Source organism: Euprymna scolopes, chromosome 42, assembly GCF_053919585.1.
Source record: "Euprymna scolopes isolate OS-2025 chromosome 42, ASM5391958v1, whole genome shotgun sequence".
NCBI lineage: Eukaryota > Metazoa > Mollusca > Cephalopoda > Sepiida > Sepiolidae > Euprymna > Euprymna scolopes.
The window spans coordinates 1,850,001-1,856,954 of record NC_136523.1 but is presented as its reverse complement, the minus strand read 5'-3'; positions in this window follow the sequence as shown (position 1 = coordinate 1,856,954).

Sequence of the window (6,954 nt, the reverse complement as noted above, 5' to 3'; positions counted from 1 at the left end):
TTATTTTATCATTTTCCCGCGGTACTTTTCGCTTTACCTTGGGCTTCAGAGGTATACACTTCTTTGCTGCTTCTTGGTGCGATCTAACGAAGTTTTCATAGGTGGTATTAGCAGTTGGTTCCTGCTCTTGTGCTTGTAAAGCATCAAATCTGTTTCGCAGTTCGAAGATGAATCTGTTTGATCTGACTGTCATGTGACAACGTTGACCAGTTGTAGGGCTGTCTAGATGATTTTTTAGTTTTGTTCGCTCGTAGGCTTAACTTCAACTTAGAGGTTACAATCCTATGATCAGTAGACACGTCATAGAAACTGCTATAAGCTTCACAGTTATGACAGCTATTGATCGACTTTTTATTCATAAAAAGATAGTCAAGTTGCGCCTTGTCTCCATTTGGGGATTGATGGGTCCAGAGCTTACCGGGTCTTTTCTGAAAACGGGTATTCATGCATTGTAGGTTGTTTTCAAGGAGAAAAGTTAATAGATACTCTCCATTTCGGTTTGTTCCATCATGGAAAGAGAACGTATGCTTGTTGTTTTCCCGTCCTATATGTGCATTCATGTCACCTCCGATAACCAATAAATTACGTTTGGGGATTGAGCGCACTATTGCTGAGAGTCCATCGTAGAAATTCAGGATCTCTTGCTTGTCACTGACGTTGGTAGGGCTGTAGCAACAAATCACAGTAGTAGCAAGAATTATCCTTTGTGTTATCTTCTCAGCACTTTTCAATGATTTCAATGCTCGACGGCTAAGCAGAAGTCCTACTCCCCCAATGGTACTATTTGTCGAATTTGTCCATGCTGACGCTAATACTACTGCCCAGCTGTTACCAATTTCATGGTCCTTTATGTCCATGTCGTTCTGGAAGAGACGGTGCTCTTGAATACACACAATATCGATATTGTGTTCTTTGGATGAAGCAACAAGTTCTGATATTTGAGATGTGGGTTGAAGTGTTCGTACATTAAAGATGGATATTTGGATGGTATGTCTACATTTTGCTAGCTTAGGTTTTGATGCTGTAGTAAACTTGTCGATAGCTGTGGTCAGTGCCGGCACGCCAAGTAGCGACCCTTGGTTACCCATGTGACGGTCGATGCGGTATAGAATTCTGGTTTGATTTAGAGTCATATTGAATCTTTCGATAGCTCGGATAATATCACCTGTGTGAGCTACGTCCAATTGATAAAAACTAAAAGCAAAAAATAAAAATTTTCAAATTTAGTTGGACGTCGATTGCGTTATATCAGTTAAACAGAATAATCTCATGTGAGCAAAGGATTTTTTCATTTTTTTTATTTTTATTTATTCATTTATTTTTTTATTTATTTATTTTTTTCTTCAAAAATTGCTGTGAAGAGCATACCGATCCTGGTGATAAAAAGTATTTGAATCTCCGCAAATGTCAACCTTACATCATAGCTCGTGCGGAAGTTACAACAGTATAGGATTGCCTCAACAGGCTATACCTTCTGATGAAAGAAACACTCACATCAGACCTAAATCGTGGCAGAATGAGCATATAGTCTACGGTAATCATGTAGGACCACTCATAACGGAAGACTGATGTAGAACCTGAACTGGTGAATGGGCCCTGGTAACGTCATGGGGAGCAGCATGACAGTTATGCGCCTTGGCGGAAGAATTAAAGATCAGTCAATGGCAGAGCACAAAAGACGCTGATCGGAAGAATCATTAAGAGATCAACGTGATTATGCTATATATATATATATATATATATATATATATAGAGAGAGAGAGAGAGAGAGAGAGAGAGAGAGAGAGAGAGAGAGAATGACACTTCGATAGTACCACAAAAAATGACCTTAATAAATATTTTTTAAAACATTAACTTTCGCTGTAAAACACATGTTATCTAAGGATGAATATTTTATTCGAAATTAATAAAAAAAAATTGAATGTTTTTTATAAAAAAAAAAAAAAACAATTTCATCTTGGTTCTAATTGCATCTTGAATCTACTTATGAACGTTTATGTTGAAAAAGTCCATTCTTTCTATAACTATTCACAGAGATATTAAGAAATATTAGTGAATTTGTAAGCTAAAATGGAGGTGAGATATATAGATATATAAGAGAAATGGGTAACTTGTTTAGTTAAGTATAAATTACGATGATTAAATAATTAAAACATTTCCAAACATAACGCAATCCTCAATCAAAGAATATTATAGTATTTATGTTATGTACTTAAATATATTTAAAAGCCACCAAGCAAATATATGTAGATTAGCTCACATTGTATAATTATACATCTGCAGACTGATGGACACATGAACAAGTTATTATAAAACTCAAGTATATTTTTACATAACACTGGTCAACAAATTTTTATTTTTTTTCTTTGGCAGACCATCTAGGAGTGTTTTCTGGGGTTTTGAAGGTCGCTGATTACGAATATAACATTGGTTTTGCCAGATTGGCTCTAGTTTAGAAGATACTGATAGCCCCAAATAAGCCTAAACTGCTAAAATTCTCCCTGAAATACTTCAATAAAGAAGCAGTAAATAATAATTTTCTGATATTATTGAATATTTATAATGATTATGTATATATTGAAGTATTTCAGGGAGAATTTTTATATAATTATTTATATAGGGAGAATTTTTATATAATTATATACTGTAATTACTTAATAACATGTTCCATAAATATAGTTGCAGTATAAATTAAACAGTAATTAAGAATTTTCTTTTTAATTCCACAGTTGAAAATGAGTTTCAGAGAGAAAATGAGTTCTTCTAGAAGATGTTGCAGATATGAACCGGATGTCTTTTGTTACATCTGTGGACAGTATATGATGGCACAACAAAAGAGGAATATTACAGACTTTGTCAAGAGGGCGTACAAAGCATACTTCGATATGATACTTGGTGACCAAGACAAGTCTTGGGCCCCACATATGGTGTGCAAAACCTGTGTAGAAAGTCTCCGCGGTTGGACCAACGGTAAGCTGAAGTTGAAGTTTGCTGTACCAATGGTGTGGAGAGAGTCCAACAATCATTTTGATGACTGCTACTTCTGTCTCAATGACATGACGGGGTTTAACAAGCACAAGAAAGCAAATTGGTAGTATCCGAGCCTGGATTCTGCTATCCGTCCTGTTGCGCACTCTGAGGATCTACCTGTGCCTGTTTTCACCAGTTTGCCTGAAATCGATGAAACCGAAGAGATTCCAGCTGATCTTTCAATATTAAGTGATAATAGCTGTAGTGACTAATGAAGAACCCTCAAATGGCCTTCAGCTTTTCAATCAATCTGAACTTAATGACCTAGTGCGAGACCTTTGTTTGTCGAAGGAGCAGTCTGAAGTTCTTGCATCACGACTCAAAGAGAAAAACATTCTTGATTCTGGCACAAAAGTAACATACTATAGGACAAGGGAAGGCAGCTTGCTTTGTTTCTTTTCTAAAGAAGACGACCTGGTCTTTTGTAATGACGTTTCTGCACTTCTTAACTGCATGGGGATCTCGTCATATGACCCAGCAGATTGGCGTCTCTTCATAGATAGCTCGAAAGCAAGTCTAAAAATTGTACTTTTGCACAATGACAATAAGTTTGCTCCTATACCAATTGGCCATTCTACCAAGATGAAAGAAGAGTATGATGCTATCAAATTTGTTCTTGAAAAGCTGAATTACAACACTCATAAATGGCTGATTTGTGTGGACTTGAAAATGGTGAATTTTCTGCTTGGTCAGCAAAGTGGGTACACAAAGTATCCCTGCTTTCTCTGTTTGTGGGATAGCAGAGCAAGAATCCAGCACTGAAGAAGGAAGAACTGGCCAGAACGAGAAAGTCTCGAAGTTGGCACAGCCAACGTCATGAATGAGCCTTTGGTACCCAGGGATAGAATCATCTTCCCTCCATTGCACATAAAACTAGGGCTCATGAAGCAGTTTGTTAAGGCGTTGAACAAGGATGGGGATTGCTTCAAGTACATATGCAGGTAATTTCCAGGTCTTTCCATCGAAAAAGCTAAAGGTGGCATCTTCGATGGACCTCAGATTCGAACGCTCATGAGGGATTCTGACTTCACTAATCATATGAACACGGTTGAGTTAAATGCTTGGGTGTCCTTCACAGATGTAGTGACAAACTTTTTGGGAAATCACAAAGCTGACAATTACAAGCAATTGGTCCGTAAGATGCTTACTGCATACGGAAAACTAGGGGCAAATATGAGCATTAAAGTTCATTTCTTGTTTAGCCACCTCGACAGATTTCCTGGTAATCTTGGTGATTACAGTGAGGAGCAGGGAGAGAGATTCCATCAAGACATCAAAACAATGGAAGAGAGGTATCAAGGCAAATGGGATGAGCACATGATGGCAGACTACTGCTGGAACCTTTTGAGAGACTGCCCAAAAGTTGCTCACAAGCGAAAATCGTATAAACGTCAATTTTAGTTTTGTGAATAAAATATTGTTTTGTGTGTTCATTGTAACTAAGAATCTAGTGTATAATGCTTTGCATTAATTTATGATATATAACTGATTATGTAAATGTTTCTTTTTTCACTTGGAGAATTAAAATTCAGAAAATTTTTAGCAAATTTTTTGTATATCCTCGAAATCTATGAAAAGTGTTCAGTTATAGGATAAATGAAATGATGTTATATCTAACTTAACTTGTTAGATTGAGATTTTACACTGTCTTTGTGGTTTAAGATTATAATAAAAATCAATATCTGACATTTATGCACTATTTAGCCGTTTTTTGTACGTTTAGCTATGGTCGCGAATGGGTGATTTCAGACAAACGACCCCCCTGTGATATCTCAAAAACTAGAGCCAATTTGAAAAAACTAATGTCAGATTCGGATTCAGCGCCCTTGAAAACCCCAGAAACCAGTCTTACTTTGCCTGCCAAAAATATTGTGTTGACCAGTGTAATTTTAATCATGGATGGAATATAATTGCTGCTATAAAGAGTATTGTTATTTTTAACATAATTTAATATCATTTATAATTTTCTATATTTTCTCGACTAAACAATTTACTATTAGCAATTTCTTTCTTTGAGCGATGTGGTTTCCATTGAATTTGCGGTTGCATCGCATTAGAAAATGATGCGTGCAGATATTTTGATAACACATTTCTAGGGAAATCGATTGGATGTCAACGGTCAGTTCAATGGCCGCCAACATTTATGGGTTTTAATCATTTAGATTTTTCTAAATTAGTGGAGTTTTCTAGGAAACTAAGGAGTTTACAAACACTTGACGATTTGATAACATTGCTTTTTGGGACAAGATCAAAGTGTAGTATCTGTTCTTCAGATGCTGCACTTCAATTTCTTGTTCTCTGTCAGTGGAGGAGAAATCCTTCACGACTGAGACAATTTTAAGTTTTGTTCCTTTTCTCCACATTAAAAAACGACCCTGGTGTCTAACTCTGTCCCGTGGGGAGGCATTGTAAATAGGAACATTGCTTTGTGGAAATGCCGATCCTATTTTTTTTTTAATGTATCTGTAAGTATTTAAATATAACGTTTTGAGATGCGCAACACATTCTTTTCATCGATTAACTTGCGACAGGACGAACCATCAATATCGAATATGCTTTACTAAGTCGTTTTAAACGAATTCACTAATAAGCGACTTAAAATGAAAAAGGAAACTCGTTAACAAAGACAATCTATCATTTCACAAATCAATTTCAACGATGACAAAACTGAATTAATTGCACCCTTCATTTTCCAAACCTGGTTCACAGCGAACACTTAGAATATGTAGACGTCGAAAAAAATCTCCAGTGAAAGAGATTTGGCTCCAATAAGGAATATATTGCTGAACTAACTCAAACTAAAAAAAAAAAAACTGTTCACTAAAAAAACGTATAAGAAAAGCATTGATATGTGATATCATCTAGAAATGGGACTAACTTGATGAATGTAGTCGGATTTTTCCTAAAAAGTTGTTTATTTAGTTTGACCCAAGAATTATTTTGTTGGTTGGTTGGTTGGTTGGTTGTTTTGTTTTACGGCATATCAACCTTTTTCAGGTTATTTAATGCCGAATCTGGTGATTTTGAAGAACGATTTTTTAATATAGTATATTTGTTTTTTAGGTCGTATTCTATTTAACCCATAGTTGGGACCCTAACAGGTACTACCACTCCGGGTCAGAGTGGACCTGGGAGCAATGGCAATTAAAGGGTGGCTCCACACTCCCTAAGGCCTGCAGTTTAAGGTCATATCATAAGGACCGAATTATTTTGTGATGCGTGAGATTAAAATAACTTATAAGAATAAATTAGTGGAAGCATGTCCAATCAGTCGTATACAATCTTTTACTGAAATTCATCAAGCAATTATATAAGAATAATAAATTGAATATTTCTTTGCACTTGGAAGGCGTAAGTCGACTTAAAGTGCTCTTGTATACATGCGCAAATATACACAAATATACGTAAAAGTCGGTTAAATTTTAACGTATTATCTATGTGGCGATAGCTTAAGTAGGAACGACTGTGACTGGAGCGCTAAATATTTTAGCTTCGATTCTAGTTGATTGCAACCCAAGTTATTTTAACTTTTGAAATCACTACTATATTGGGTACAATATAATAATTAATATAATATTGGCTCTTTAATAATGAATACGAAATCTGCATGAGTAAAGACATTTAAGTGTATTTTACGACCGAACTACGCCGAGGGGTCATTACTATACATCTTTTTTAACTTTTGAAATCACTACTTGGGTACAATATGATAATCGAATTGGGTACAATATGATAATCGAATTGGGTACAATATGATAATCGAATTGGGTACAATATGATAATCGAATTGGGTACAATATGATAATCGAATTGGGTACAATATGATAATCGAATTGGGTACAATATGATAATCGAATTGGGTACAATATGATAATCGAATTGGGTACAATATGATAATCGAATTGGGTACAATATGATAATCGA